Here is a 17,219-nt window from a genome sequence, read left to right on the forward strand (position 1 = left end):
CATCAAGGTTCACGACAGTATCTTAACGCGACTGCGTTATGAGTCGCTTTCAGTGAAAAGCCAAGAAGCATTCTGAAATTACTTGCGGGGAAGAGCCGATAAACCAGCCAAGAAAATTCTAGAGACAACATCAGGATAGAAGACGGAACGAATGCATGGTTCTGAGACATGAGCAAATGGGGGAGGGGGTGGCAATGAATGTGCAGAGGAGCTGCAACGAAGGCTATACATATCAAACCAACTCAACACATGGCTGAAAAAAAAACCGCCCCCAGTCTCTCCCGTATATGCACGGACATCATTGACTAGTACAGAGGAAGCCGAAATCGGCATCCAGCTTCACACAAAAACTTAGAGAAGGCGACCTGGAGAAGGCTACAAACCGGAACATATCCTTATCTTTGTAGACTACGCAAAATGTATCCAACACAATACAAAAATGAATGTCCATGATGCAAAGAAATAACGACACTATCATGTAACCTGGGAGGGTTAGGCTACGAGTGGGAATGCTGGTAGACAAACCGAGTGTGCCGCAGTGGGAAGGCATTCTTACCAAAGACGAAAACAACACTCAGCCACAGCTGGTGTCGAGCCAAGCAGGCAGCAACAGTATGTGTAACCATGGACTAAGGATCTGCCCATTGTAAGATAATGACCAGGCTGAATGCTCGGCTACCGCAACACAACTATGAACTCAATAATGTTAGTTGACACACACACTCTCTCTCAGTGCAAAAATCGGTGTAGTTGTCGGAGTCGAGTTGTGTCGAAAAAAATTAGCATTTGCTGAAAGGAGTGAGCTGAGACAGAATAGATAATAATGAGAATTTGGCTCCGAGGCATGAAAATGCCTCAAACCCAATATGATATGTATTGATCCCAATCTTGTCAGGTATGAAAAATCTCGATAATTAAAGGTGCGAATTGAAGCTTTGACTATTGGGTCACGATCCTGCGCACTTCCCATACAGGCCATCGAGCTTCGTTCTTTCGGCTCAGTTTAAAGGATGACTTGATAAATAAAATAAATTGTATCCCTGCCTACCAAGTAACACATCAAGAGGAGCCAGGCTATTGAAAGGCTGAATAAAGCTTTGGCGTCATACTCTTCAAGCAAAACCTGACTGTGTCCTGAAAGTTTTAGTGAAAATAACGCAGCAAATTGCAGGTCGTTTGAATCAATGAAATCGCGTTTTCACACTATATAACGTGAGCCAGCTGTATCCTGTAGCTGCCTTGCTATGTTCACTTCTTGCGCAGTTCTACGATATCTTAACAGGGATGCGCAAAGCACAGAAGGGAGCTCATTTGTTCAGAAATAGTAATCGAGAACGCTTCATAGGTTGATAGCCAGCTTCCTGCCTTTTTTCTCAAGCTATCAAGCATGCTCACAGTGTTCTTGAATTGGTGCCCCAATTAAAATCGCGTTTTAGGAAATTATATTCCACCTCGAAATGCACTGGATGGACTGAAATTATAAAAAGAAGCGTTATAATTCGTGATTCCTTGAAAATTTTCAGCATCCAGACTTATAGCGAGCGATCAAAAAGACGTTTTCAGTGTTTCGCAATCAGTTCATAATGCATCAGACCATACCGAATAAACTTTCCTCCTCAGAGACCGCAGAAATGTTTGAAAGGTGTAATAAAGTGTGGGAACTGTTTAACGCAACATACCTTACATACCTTACACTAATCGCGCCCCAGTTCTTCTCATTGGGGCCTCGTAACACAAACGAAGTCTGCATTTTTTTCCGGGTGGAAGAAGCAATAGCAAGGAGCTAAAAAAAAGTGTCCCCAATGTTTCTGACACCGACTATGTTGCAGGCACTCTTGAATGCTTCTAAACGGAGGAAACATGTTCACACAAATAAAAGACATAATGATAACAAATACAAAACAAAAACTCTGCGCCAATTCCTCGACGCGTACCTTGCAGCCATCGTCAGTGCGTTCTAGTAATCACCTTCGTCGTTTTTGCAATCCGCGGTAATCCCTTTCGTTCTCGTAGTTTTTGGTGAACTGCGATAATGGAAACTGTATGCCCATCATGAGCGCGAGCGTAAGAACGAAGAGTGTTGCAAACCGCGACCGTACGAACTTGTATGTACTCTGTGTCGCAGTGCCCGCAGAATGTTCAGTTATACGAGAAATTTTCCCCGCGCGTTTAGAGACGTGAAATTGCCTCTAGCTTTAGGCGTGCTAGAAAATAACTGCCGCCAGTTTGAAAGAGGAGGGATATAAGATGTGGTGTTTGTTTTAATGCAGGTACCGACAAGCACCGGCGTGTAGACCAAGCAATCGTGCGTTAGCGCGTGCTATATCCGCTCTCCGCTCTATATTTTGCAAGTAATTTCTCCAGAGAAAGTGCCTTTCTCCTCAACCTTCTAGAGGCCAGACATTTTCAGGACTTTGCAATGGTATTAGAAAATCGTAAGTGCCTTCCATTGATATCGTAAAAGTGGATTTTGTGTGACTTAAAATCGTCAAAACATTCGTTGACTTATAATTGTGCGGCTTAAAATATTCAAAAAAGAGAGCGGTAAGGCGGAAGCCTGGAGCTCTCTGCACTCATTTGCCACTAGTTCACTCATTTGCTTCTTTTTAGGCGACAGCCTTTCTAGGCTCGTGGAACGAAATCCCGAGCGCGAGAGTTGTGCGCGAGATCTGTCAACGCACCCTATTAGCAGGCTTTGGATCTGTGCGCCAAATTCCTTGAGATGTGTTCTTGTCTAGCGTTCCTGCAATCTGCGATCCCGCACTTGAACACGAGCCGAGGGACGCCACGCATCAGGAGCGATGGTGAACGTCCAAATTCACACTTGCCGGAGAAAGCGTGAAAGATATTGCGCCTTTCCTTTCCTGCAAGCAATTATAATTATATGTAGTACTGCAACAAACGCCGATAAGAGGTAAACGATGAGAGGCAAAGGATAGGAGAGGAAGATTTGGTCGGGGGGTTTAACGAGGCGTAGTTTAACGTCCAAAAGCAACTCCGGCTATGAGAGACGCTGTAGTGGAGGCCTCCCGGAATTTCGACTACGTGTGGTTCTTTAACGTGCACTGACATCGTACAGTACACGGGGACCTTGCTTTTTGTCTCCATCGAATAGCGGCCGCCGCGGCCAGGATTCGATCCCGCATCCGTGTGTACAGTAGTAAAGCGCCCTAACCACTGCGCCACTACGACTGGAGAGGAAGGGTAGGCTCTTGAAGGTTCTTGATGAAGCTCTTGAATTCTAATGGGTCTATGATAGTGGCGCCTTCTATGAGCAAACGATTCCAGTCTTGTGCTGCTCAGTGAAAAAAATTGCCTTTTAAAAGTGAAAGTATGTGCCTCCGGCGATTAGACTATATTATATGGTGGCTGGAGCGGGCAATCATTCTATAGTAAATTGGTGAGGAGATAAAATTTCTACCTCGTACAGTGCCCTTTATATATATGCTTGCTCCCCTCCTTCTATTTCATTGCATTTTTTGCTGTACAATTTTGTTTTCAAAGTTGATGGTTTCAAACCGACTAAGGTTAAGAGAGACGCAGTAAAGGAGTATTTCGAGTAATTTCCATCATTTCAGTTTTTCTTACGTTTACTGTCACCACGCAGTACATAGGCGCCTTCGAAACGCGCTCGCCGTGGTAGGATCGAACCTGCTTCCTTGGTATCAGCAGTCGAGCGCCCAATCGAAAGAGCCGGTGGCACATTTACAGATGTATAATATTCTCTAACAAGTCTTGCTGCTCCGGTCACACTCATACAATTTATATCATTGCTCGAAGGAGTGCTATTCAAAATTAGAAGCTCTGTTTCAGGTAACTTCGATATGATGTTCTTCTCTCGTTCTGGCGTCACAGTCTTTTTTTGTATTGATTTAATCATTCTTGCCGAGAAGGGGTGGTCATAAAGAAAAAAAAGCACAACCAATTCTCCCTAACATAGATCTCTCTAATTATACTGTTTGATCAACTTTGTATTTCTTGTCTTCTTTAATACAAGCCAATATATATTTTGCATCATGCCACCTGTATAGAAAGTACGGCTGGCATTCTTCTCGACTATCTCCTTGCTTTGTTCACGAAGCCTCCCCTGACGTTTCCCATGAGAACATAACGGGTCCGTATACGGAGAGCCCCAGTTTTGACTAGAGGGAAGCCAGCAGCCATCCTTCCTGCTCCATTGTCGGAAAGTGAACATTGCGATGAGGATAGTTATGCCAGGATTGAGATACAAATAAAGTTTGTGTAGTACTGTGGATAGTAAAACGGTATAAAATAGCGCGAAAGTTAATTTGTTTTAAATTTACGAGAACACCCTTATTCAACCAGCATGGTGGGGCTCCGTGGAGCGCTTGAACGCATTCTGCAACGTAGAAAGACAGTGTATGCTAAATGTGGCTGCTGTTCGCTTGAGCACAATGCCAATATACGCTTACCATAAAAAGAAAAACTGCCTTATTATTTGTGATCACTCCATTGCAGAATAATTTCATCATTCTTATCTCTTCTGTGGCTGAGGCCGAATAATTTTCCTTATTGCAAGCCACCCTACTTCCTGTACGTATTCTTCCTCCCATAACAAATTATTCATCTATTTCACGGAACTAGATTCCATATTTAAGTGCCTCAAGCAAGAGCTGCATAAAAGAGACATTGATGGTAAGGAGGCCAAATATACACACAAACTGCTTGTGTGTGTGCTTTTTTGTCTCTTTACCATCCGAGCCTCATTCGTGCAGCCCTCACTTCTCGTCTAAAATGAATTGAAGAGCCTGACAAATTTATCTATGGATTAAGTAAACATCTCGCCTTAAATTACATCCTCAAAAATATTTTTAGTGCAAGGGCGTCGCGTGAAGGTTGTCTGCCATCTAAAAGCTCATGTCTGTAATCTTTGCTGCGTGATCAATCAAACCGGCTTGCTAAATTCTCAGCCACCATTACGAAGAAGTTTTATTACCGTATAAAGCTATCAAAAGACTCAGGAATTCCTTTATATCGAGTACTTCGCAGTATTGTCTGCGAAGTATTGCAGGATTATATGAAATTCCGACAAGATTGCGACCGTAATTATGACGCACCACCGTCGCTGACAAGAGAAGCGAAAAGCTAGAATTTACGAGGGAACCATAATAAACACTAATTTTGCGGCTGGTTCTTACCGGACATTCTCAGCTGATGCGGGATTTCTACGAATATGTGAGAGCTATATTTACGTCTATCATTTTCACCATGCGGCGAAGCAATTGCATATTGCAGCGTTCGTCTATAATAAGTCTATTCTACAGGCCGGCGGTTATAGGGCGTGCTTCGAGAATCGCATTCATAGCATTTCCATGATTGAGGAGCCCGACTCCTCCAAGTTTACCGAACGCATCTTATTTTTTATTTTCAGGTTTTCAGTGCAAACGGTTGTTATATAAAGTGAACATATAGCAAATTGAATGTTACACCCAATTTCTTTATCCTTCATCCTTTCTTCCATCCATTCCTTCATTCTGTAAACCATCTGTTTTCCCATAATAATCATGATCAAACACAACTTCACCTTATTATTGAGATATTACCCTCGCATTAGTGTTCCTTTTAAAACAAGTCTCGTTTGTAAAGAACGCTCATGGGGGCTTTGTGGCGTTGGGATAAATATCGTCACAAACTGATGGAGAATGCAGCACATACGCCTACCATCTGTAAATCTTTTTGTAAATCTTTCCAGCGCCGAACGTCAGTCATGTACAGTCACCGACTGCGGTGACAACAATAGCGTTTAGGCTACGAGGAAGATAGTCTCTCAGCGATAGAGCTTCTGCATTGCGTATGCTAGTTTCAAAATTCAGAACAGTACTTTTTTTTTTTATCCGGCCCCTGTAACGAAAAGTACGAGAAGTGTGCGATTGAGCATAAAAGTACACGAGCCGCATATGCGGAAAAATTCGCTGCAGCAGAATAGATTCCTTGCTGCTTTCAGCATTTGTTCGATCGAAGCTGCTGAAATTGCGTCAGCTTCTGAATTGAAATGAATGCGCCGAATTACCACGTTGTAGGCGCATTTGGTGCAGGATTTGCAAACAGCTTACACATCGTTTAATCTTACTGCCAGTCCGTTTAAGGAAAAGAAGAAAGATGAAACAAAAGAACAGTGCAAGCGCTGCATAGCTTTCATATTTCATATTGCTTTCATATTTCAAACATAATGCTATACCCTGGCGGTTTTTTATTTTGACCTTTATCTGCTGCGGTGTCTCCACCAAAGTTGGTGGTAAATCACAAAGGACAATTTTGTCAAAGACCAGCTTAGAGCTGAGCCATTTTAAACACAGATATCGAAAAGAACTCTTGGCTCAGAGCCATCCTCCGTGGAGACCTGCCACCGAATATCGGCAGAAAGAGTAGCGACGCGGAACGACCGCTTTTAAACTGCTACTCTGAGCCAGGCGCTCGATATATCAGCGTTTTGCGGATGTCGGCTAAGAAAAATGAGAGTATCATAAGCGAGAAGACGTTATTCTATTAACGCCCACATGGCAAAAATGCGAGATCTGTCAACTTTAAGACGAAATACAAAATAGCGCTCAACATCCCATGTACTATTATTAAGCGAAACACACGGCGCCTTTGGAGTGAATGTTCAAGCATGCTTGCTGCACGGGACCAAACTGGCGGCGAGAACTCAACATTCTACTATGTTGAATATATTGCTATAAACTGTATTATACTGCTAGAATGAACAGATGAAATCAGAGAGATCCGGAAATGAGCATAGGAACACTTCAGTTGTGCTCAAGGACTACTTCTGCACCATATAGTATAATCAGAGGTCTTTCAAACTTCATGCAGCCTACACACATCGATCGTTCTATAAAGACGTATTAAGCCTAACTCGCTTCTGGATTGTTTAAAACAAATCAGCTTATATTTTCTGTCTGCCAAAAATATCGTCAGCAAAAATTTTGACTTGCAAAGAACATTGTACTGAAAATGAGGATATATTGACCCAAACTTTTAACTGTATTTTGTCAACATAACATTATATAACAAATCATAACATCATAACACATAATTGAATATTTCTGACTTGTTTTTTTTGTTTCGCTTTAAACAGCCGAGCAATTACTATGACATCTAGGGTTGCATAGGTCACGTGAGGTATCAAGGGAGTGCAGTATATTTTTTTTTGCTTCATAACTGGTTTTGATTGCTGTTCGCTAGACAGATTGGCTTTAGCGTCAAACTGCATTAAAAGACAAAGCAAAAATTGTATGGAAATTAATTTCACCCCTCACGTTACTTACACATTTTACATCACAACCATCACTCTGCTGTTGACACCGAAACCGAACGTGTGAGAAAAGATATTCTGTTGTAAATTATTTAACTGTCGCAGGCTTATAACACATGGTGCTTTGTAATAATAATGTCAATGACATCATTACAAAGTATAAAAACGCAACCGTAACGCCAAAACTGCACCGAAACCCGCGTCTTCCTGTTTTCATGCAATATCGCAGTTCTTTTGTTTTTTTACCGAGGAATACCCTGCGGTTTCTACCGCATCTAGAACTTCACATATTTGGAGATTTCTGGTGAATTCGCAGTGTACCAGCAAATTAGCCATGCGTAAATTTTCTTTTCTTATTATTTTATGTTCTTTCTGGTATATTTTTTTCTTGATCATTGTAGCTAGGAATCTCTCATGTGGCTCCAGTGGTTTTATTTTGTTATTTCGTTGATATAAATGTAGCAAATCATAAATTGCGTAGTAATATTTTCCGTGATGTTAGTACAGAGCTACAAATGACTATTTACATTTATAAAATTAATTAGATGAGTGGTATTTCCTATTCGTTCCAGGCTTTTACTTACCTGCAACTCGAGATGCAGACTCTAAGCAAACCCTAGCTATTGAAACAAATGTTATTGTCGTGCGTGTGTTGCCTTTCACATCTATTCAAGTTCTATGGAAGCACTCAAAGTTTTCCAGTTTAATGCTGCGAAATAAAAAAAAAGCGTACTACTCTTTCTGTAAGGACTGTCTTACACACCAATTTTGCTATACATTCGTGTGCTGGCCTTTGCAACACGATGTACGTTTATGCAACAGCTCTCTCCAAAACCTCGCTCTGATTTCCAGCCGCTGCTAAGCCTAAATCCAGCTACTGCGCCTCAGGCTAACGACAAACATGTGACTGCTATCTTAGCGCATCCAACGAGAGCATGTCTCGTAGCGACGGAAATAGCTAGCTGACGTCATAGAAGCAGGACCGTAACCTTCAATATAAGAAAAAAAAAAAACTCCGCAACTTCGGGAAAGCCGTGACACGTGCCAAGCCGACATTCACATCAGCTAATTTGAACGAAACATGTTCATTTAGGAAAAAAAATGTCCGTTGCGTGTCATCTCTCTACATAATGTTGCACAACTCATAATCTCCAACACGAGCTTGGAAGCGCTGCAATGATGAAGAAAAGAACATATATTCGAGAAGGACGTCTCGGTTCGTCCTGTCCGTCCTGGATAGCGAATTATCAGAGCTAATCCGAAAACCCTGAATCTCTTTTTGTAGCTTTTTAAAAAAATCCCAGTCCAGTCATGGCAATTTTAAGGCATGCCTGACGTTCCAGCGAAATGTGCGAGCGTTGTCGCCTAGCATTGCAAAATCTCAAGCACAATTTGGAAACGGCCGAATCTGGAAGGCAGGGAAACTTTCGTCTGATGATTTAAAACTTTCATGTGAAGCATCTTTTATTTTCGGCCGCTCCAAAAATCAGATCAGGTTATGGCCATTATCATCAGCAGCAGTCAAACTATGCCCATATAAGGCCAAGGGCTTCTGTCATGTCCTTCGAATTAACTCGGTCCTGCACCACGTGCCCTCCCATAACCTAGAAGTTGTGGCTGTGCGATTTGGTGCGTGGCTGTTCTTAAGAGCCAGTTCAGCACAAATAAAATACGAAAATAGGAGAAAGACGAAGATGGAAAGCACTTTTTCGAACTTTTCGGATTTTACTGGAATTCTTACAGTACCCGCTCTAAGTTTGGTGGTCATTCGCTCACAATTTCATTGCGCTTTGATGTTTTGTTGCATCGAAATTAATTTGAAATTTCACATTTCATGGCCTCAATCGGGGAAATTTCTGTTCACAGCCTCGACTACGTGATGTCCCTGGGCGCACGGCTGTGTATATTTGCTCTGCGCTTGCAACAGGGAAAACGTTTAAGATATTCGGGCCGTTTCAGACAAATAGTGACTCCAGCTGCAACTTGAAGTCGCGAGTTTAGCTAATCTACGCGCACACAATATATTTCGGGCCCATAGTCTTGACGTCGCAAATGGACCTGAACTGACATCATCGGCAGGTAGAAACTTAGTTTCGGCTTCCTGATTTTTTGTTTTGCACTTTTAAAATACTTCTGCTTGATGTTTCCAAAAACGCCGTTCTGTATTGCAAAGATACGGGTCTGAGGGATGCGGTGCGGGTAGGAATTCAAATGTTAAAATGTCCTGGATTTGGCCTTTACTAATAGCCAAATAAACCCTACAAACATCGCAATCTCATCCGTTCACCTAACTTTCTATAACACCCTGCTAGACTTATCTTCCAACGGAATCCATTTGTCTTGGAAGAAGGCAGCTGAGCAGGTAACAACACAAAACATAAGAAGCACACACAAGCACTGGGACAACGCTGCACCGACAACTATTTTGACAGGAACCCGCGCATCCTGAAATTAATTTCAAAACTTTGTGCCCCGGCTTGTAAGGAATTGTAACAGCTCTCCATTCGTGGAGGATCTACCATGGCAGAGCCTGTATTGAAGAACGCCATACGATACACTAAGACTAAAGGTCAACGGAATACTTTCTCTGTTGTAAAACCGGCCCTCGAGCTTAGGGCAAGCTATATGAATGCACCAGTGCTTATGGGAGCCATACATAAAGCACCTTTTCTCAACCCTATGCTCTGGACGATTTTGAAGGGACAGCGTCAAAGGATCTGTTATTCACAAAATGTAGAGTTATTAGTATAGTTGGAGCAGTGAGACACAAATCCAGAGCACGCCTCTAGCCCTTGGTAGTTGGTAGAAGGCACGGCCAGGATCTGATTAGTCCGTCCTTTGCGGGACGTCACAAGTCCACATGACACATCATTAACAGCCGCTGTCAACTTCTGTAGCTCAATTGTGACAGGAGGTCGAAACCCGAATCAACCCACCAGGACTCCTGCATTGCAAGTCAGAAAACGTTACCCCTAGATAACGATGGCATGCTCTCAGAGCTTATTTGAAAAGGGACTTCATGCCAAATGCTCTGGCACACTATGCACTAGCTTACGGCAGTATGTTAAGGATTATGTGTGAGATTACACAGACACAGCTTTAATTAATCTTCACTAGACGAATAGCTAAGTGCGTGTCTGCAGCAGGAAGATCCGCAAGGAGCGCCGCAGACGGAAGCCACTAACGCTATCGCGTCATGTCGATGACGTGCCATATATATATATATATATATATATATATATATATATATATATATATATATATATATATATCGGAGGCATTTAAACTAAGCCTTTTAATCATTACCCTAAATGTCCCCCATATGTTTTCCTATTGCAAAGTCACATACAGCCACAATTAACGTACTTCATGTATAGCGAAGATGAGGTCTCCTGATTCAATTCACTAGACATTAATTTTAATTCATGCGCCAGAATAGCCGTGAAGTGAAAGTGCCCGGGGCCATCGTCGGCTTCTATGCTATCCTTCCGCCCACCAATCTTGGCAAGCGGCCGATGGTGCTTGGTCGGATAGCACTCTTCACTTGGTACCAAGGGGGAGAAAAGGCTATACTAAGCATCGCTAAGCAAAAGGGAAAAAAAAAAAAAAAGCGACTGAATAGAATTGAACAAAGGAGTAAGTATAGAATCAGGATTCGAGTCGAATAAGAATTCCAATACATTGGCAAGTGAAAGAAAATGGCTATTGTATTTCCTGCACAGTAATTGTTATTTTTGTATTTTGGGCAGTATTTTGGCAACTTTTTAAGCTAAAGAAGAGGACGGTAACAGTTATTGCGAGTGTATTGATTCTTGCGACTTCGGAATTCGCATATTTAAACTTGTTTTTTAAATGTGCGATTTTTCAGCTCGAGGCAATGTGAGGCCTCCATTACGCTCTTGAACTGCAGAATTTCAAATCTATGCGAGTGTGCATTCATGCTGGCAAATCTTAGTGCGTCATGAGATAATGTGAAAACTATATCTCAAATTTGCTATCCTATAGGAGGTATGCTCTAAAACAATATTTGGGATTCCTCTTGCTTGTTGCTCCTTGGGGCAAGGCAAAAGGGCATGCATTGAAGAGCCGGTGTGTGAGTTAGTTCATAGGCATAACATTGCAACTACAAGTTTGTTTTGAGTGTTTCTGTTCCTTGGTTTGACTAACAGGTTTCATATACTTAAATTTTTGTTTCCTTAATTATTGTGCCTACCGTCTGAAATTTGTTTCCAAAACATGTTTCATCAGAATTGATTCTTTGTTCAAATTGATATAGTAAAGATGAATTATTCATATTTTGCGCATGCGCCAAACACTGGCCAATCCCCTACAGCGGGTATTTTCCATGTCGACTAAGGAAAGAAGAAAATAAACAAGCCTGGGGGCACATGCGCCAGTGCCCTGCCATGTATTTAAAGTCACATTAGATAACAGCAGTAGATGCGATATATTTTCGCCATGCTGTATAATTCTGAACCCATACCCAGACACTCTAAACCAGGTAAAATGTTCTCACATGGAAGGAAATGATTAAGAAAAGAGTCTTGAACTACACCGCTGGGCCTGCAGCGTCGTTTTCGTTTCTGTGTCTTCCATCCGTGTTCAATTCATGTAGGCTAAACCTTTGTCGTTATAAACAAGCGTATTTCAAATGGCAACTCTTTTTGGGAGATTTCATGATAATAAACCATGCATCCATAGACCTGGTCTTTCGACACTCCTGTTTTTTGTGGTATTAAACCTCAAAAAGCACGTGCCATTATTTTTCAAAAACAGTCTTATGAAGTCCTGTGGCAGAAAACGACAAAATTTAAAGGCAATAGTTCGCCACGCCTCGGAAGATAAGACCACTTCAGTCAACATCTTCACGACACTAGCGCACAGTATTTAACATTCACTTCGAAGCTGAAAGTAATTGACAACAAAACTGGACTTTGGAAAATATGATACAGGAACGAAGAATGCGCAATATTGAAACTTAAATTATTATTCACCGATCATGCACCAATTTTGTGTACAGTTAAGGATCTTCCACATGTTCCCCGGGCACATAAGGGAAGGGTGTTATATGTATTAAAGCAAGCAATACATACCGTGAAGCAGCGGTGACCTCGTCGTAGGGTACCCTCCTCTCTTTCGGGAGGTGCCAGGTTCGACTCCTGGTGCCGCCGGTTATCCACAGGCTTTTGAATGGGTGCCAAATTTCCCCCGGCTTGATGCGCTGCTCTTGTGGGGTTAAATGCTTGGGGAAAAGATCTCGGACTAAACGTTGTCCTGTGAGGCCACGCTTGTGCCGAACAAGGCTGACTTAAGGTTGTCAGATAGCGGAACAAATCACTGACCCATCAACGCAACGTCACGATGTTCTTTGCAACCATTATAACACCACAAGTTAACTTTAATAAGACGAAACTGACACTAGTTAACTCCTGCTTTCAGATGAGTTCGTAGTCCATCCAGAGATGGCTAACGATCCACAATCTCACAAACACCGTCAGAAGCTTGCGATAAAATAGCCCTTGTGCTGCAGACTTCGTGCTTCCATAACACTCAGACTGCTCCGCTTAATCAATAAAGCCTCGCACGGCATGGGTGAGCTCGTTCAATTTACCGTACGTGGCTGATAAACTGCGGCACGTCATGTCCGGAGGACGTCGGCACGGGGCTGTCGAAAGTAATGACTGTCCGGTGTGTGTTTAGTGCTTATGACTTTTATTTTTTTGAGGCACTTCGCGGAGGCAGAATTGGAGTGAGTGCTTGCTCTCCAGAATACGTAATAGCAGTAGACAGCATGCCGCCCTGGGGTTTTCGCCTGGCAGGTGCTGCTTCCTTATTACATGCACTTTGTACCGCCTTAATTACGCGACCCAAAGTCTTTCATGTCTTTGATGTTTTGCACAGAGCAGTTATAAAGGAAAAAAAAATGTTGACTAGTGCATCTAATTTGTAGGCCTGTTAGGAATGCGATATCATTAAAAGGCGTTGATTAAACTGCATCTCGTTTCAGCCTTTCCCTGCTGTGTTTGCAGGCTGCTACACGTCTGACTGCACGCAGCTAAAAATCTCTTGGAGTCATCAAGCTGGTGGTAAGGCGTTTCCTCAAAATATATCTAAAAGTGGCGGCAAGCGATGCAATTAAGGCATAACAAAAACCTATAGTTGTCATTTCTAGTACAGTGATATCACTCTCACAAAGGCGATCAATACTTTTTATAATAGGCGAAGAACTATTCCGTGGTGAAGTTTATAAGCCATCGAATTATAATAGAAAATGCGGATATTTAGTTCTTGTACTTTAGATTTGATATTTTTGTTTTTTGCGCTCTGGCATTGAACGAATTGAGAAGATATCAGGAGAGCGGCAGATAGAATACTTGCTTCAGCTTGCTTGACAAAATATATAAAAGGCGGCAGCAGTTTATGCGCTCTTCAAGTGAAGCTGCCGTGCAACTTCAGTTTAAGCTCAGGGTAAGCTAAGGCATCCAATACATTTCAATTTGGCATGACTTTCATGCACACATATGAAGTAAAAGCCAACCTCTTGAAGCGTGGTCAACCGTTCACATTCTAACACTGCAAAATGACCCATCACTGTGATCGGTGTCGCGTACATAACGATGGGATGGCGGCAACTCGACAATAGCGAATTTAATAACAGTCCAACAAAGCCAAGGCGTCGATTTATTGCGCCAAATCATTCTTTCTTTTTTCATTATGAAATTCAAGAAGTTTTTTTAACAAATCAAGTCAGCTTGAATACTTTCTTTCACGACCCCCATTCTCGTTTTTCTTATCGCGCTAAGGACAGCTTGTTTCATCTGGCGATTCAACTCTAGACATCGCTGCCTGGAAATTTCCGCTCACTGGGGCAGTGTGGCGGCTATTACATTTTAATGGCGTTTTAATTTTTGTTCTTAGGTGTTTGTATTTTTTTTCTTGAGTTTTTCCTCTCCCTGCCCAGCCCTGAAATTTCTTATTGAAGCTACAGAATAAATAAATAAATAAATAAATAAATAAATAAATAAATAAATAAATAAATAAATAAATAAATAAATAAATAAATAAATAAATAAATAAATAAATAAATAAATAAATAAATAAATAAATAAATAAATAAATAAATAAATAAATGAAAATCACGGCATTCAGTGAATTATGTTTGCTGTCGCAAATAATAGACTTCGATACGGCCAGCGGGGTGGCGCAGTGGTTACGGCGCTCGCCTAGTGTTCCGAAAGATGCGGGATCGAGTCCCTGCCCCTGCGGCCGCTTTTCGATGGAGGTGAAAAGCAAGGCACCCGTGTGCTGTGCGATGTCAGCGCACGTTAAAGAACCCCAGGTGGTCGAAATTTCCGGAGCCCTCCACCACAGCGTCTCTCTCATAGCCTGAGTCGCTTTGGGGCGTTAAACCCCACAAACCAAACCAAAGCAAACCAGACTACGATATGTACCTTCTTCCCCCCAAGCAACACAGCGTGACAGCAATCTGTGATTTAGTTTGGTTGAGGTTAGTACTTCGCATTGCGATCCAGGCTATGAAAGTCACCTTAGAAGAGGGCTTCGGAAGCTTCGACCACTTGGTGTTCTTTAAAATGCGCTGAAATTATACAGTACGCGGGTGCCTTGTTTTTCGCCTCCATCGAAAAGCGGCTGCCGCGGCCGGGATTCGATCCCTCATCTTTGGATACACCAGAGAGAGCGAAAAACATTTATCCAGAGCAGGCGTGAAATATTCGCCCTAGGTTGGCGGCCTCCTCAGTCCAGGAAGCCGTGGACCTGAGCCATCTCCCGAGTCCGGCTGACCAGACTACGCTGATCATCCTGGCTGTGTCTTGACAGCTGTGTCTCCCACTGCTCTTCGGTTAAGTCCTTGGTGATTATGGTACCATGTGGTCCCTTGCATCCCCACACCATATTTTGTGGGGTGTTTGGTACGTTACAAAATACGCATTCATATTTGTAGGTAGTGGTCGAGCGCCTAATCACCGCGCCACCCCAGTGGGGCACAATATGTGAGGAGGCAGAGGGGCAGCAGTGGTAAAAAGAGAAAAATGTATTTAGCCAGCACCTTAACAGATCACGACAGTACTTGATTCAAAATCAAGTATCGCGACTGTTCCGTTCCCCTGAAATAGAGTGGAACAGCCGTGAAGCCCGGTATCCTATTTTGAACCACTGCCTGATGATCTCGACCGTTTGGTAATCAGTAATACAAAATTATGCTCACTGACGATTTCAGCTCCCTCTTATGGCCTGAAACGTATTAGGTATTATATAATTGCTGGATGAAAAAGTGAATATCTCGTTCGCGATACAAAATTTTCTCAAGGCCTAACACAATTTGTCCCGGCTCGTGCACACGTTGCGGGAACAACTGCAACAATTCTTAATCCTACACAATCTGAAAGTTTGTCTGAATGGTGCATTGTGTTTGTTGGAGATAATATTGCTGATAAAAAGACAGTATGCCGCAATGGGTTCGTCAGACGTAAATGAAAAAAAAAAAAAGTGCCGACGTCTGTGAAGACGTTTCGTGATTTCTCGAGTATAGTGAGCAAAAAGCTGCATTGTACAAGCTGTTATCTCGGCAAGCTGTATTATGTAAAATGGAAATCATTGAAAGGAAGAAAGAGAGAGAGAGAATCAGTTCTTCACATGCTGGTTCAATTTTTCTGAGATAGAACACCGAGGAGACGTCTTCTACCTTTGGTCGTGGAATGCACTAGATTTGTTCCCGAACGATGTGAAGCTGCGAGACACCGCAATTCATGAATCAACGGCGATATTACAGATTTTTAGTTTACCGCTTCCGTCTACCGCTACCGCGCTCCGTCAGCACAGCACGCGCTGATTGGTCCCTGCTTACGGAGTCCGCCGGCATTTGACCGGACGTGGCGCCATCGGTCACCCGCGGGGTGATCTGCGCATGCGTACTGACGCTCGCGCGCTAGCGGTAGACGGTGTCTCTATTGTGCACTTAGTGCACTTAAAGCTACGCATAGCACTGATGCCAAAATGGATGGTTAACATTTAGGAACTCCGTGCTCTTGAAAAAGGAATCGGTTTTTAAACTGGGAATTGCCCTGGCTACTTTCAAGAAACATTAACGTGGTAAGTTTTTTTCGGGAGTTACCTCTACTGCGTTCATTTACGTGTTTCGCATTAGTCCAGCCCCTAATACCGCATGCGTTCTCCTAATGGCGCCACGTACTCGTTCACCGTGTGCGCCGCATGTTGTTTATATCCTGCTGTGCAGCAAATATCCCCGTCACCATCGTCGGTCCAGGCACGCTATTTTGAATGCCTCACTTGATGAAAGTTGTCTTCTATCGACTGGTTAGTAGACAGAATATTGATGATCTTTAAACCTAGCATAAATAAAATTCCTTGAATCTACCACGCTATTTACTTTATTAGCCCGCGTTACAAGTTGCTTGAGCACATAATATATCTTACTTTATATCCACCCATGAGGAGTAGTAGGTTGTTTATCGGAAAATTGCGGCACGGTTTTCGTAAATATGTATCAGTAACCACAGAGCTGCTATCGGTAATTCGTGAATTTTCTGTCGTTATTGCAATCGCGGAAAGATAGGCGTTATTTTCCTAAAATTATCAAAAGCATTCGTTCGCGTACCTTACTTCTTGCTTATTCAAAGGCTGTAAGAAATTGCCGCACTGGAAAAGCTTTCATTTGGTTGTAAGCATGCCTGAAGAATTACAGAAGGGCCATAGATTGTGAGAATTAGATCTGATTCATTGCAGGTTCTTTCCGGCGTACAGTGAAGATCAGTGCTTGCACCGTTCTTGTTTCTCGTGTATGTCAAGGATATTGCTTAGCACATTGGTGAGAGTGCCACTAAGATATTGTTTTGCTGAAGACTTCATAGAGCCAGAGACAACTCAGTCTCACCCTGTGTAAACTCATGGTCTGGTGTGAACA

Source organism: Amblyomma maculatum, chromosome 11 (genome assembly GCF_055883805.1).
Source record: "Amblyomma maculatum isolate TAMU_Amacu chromosome 11, ASM5588380v1, whole genome shotgun sequence".
NCBI lineage: Eukaryota > Metazoa > Arthropoda > Arachnida > Ixodida > Ixodidae > Amblyomma > Amblyomma maculatum.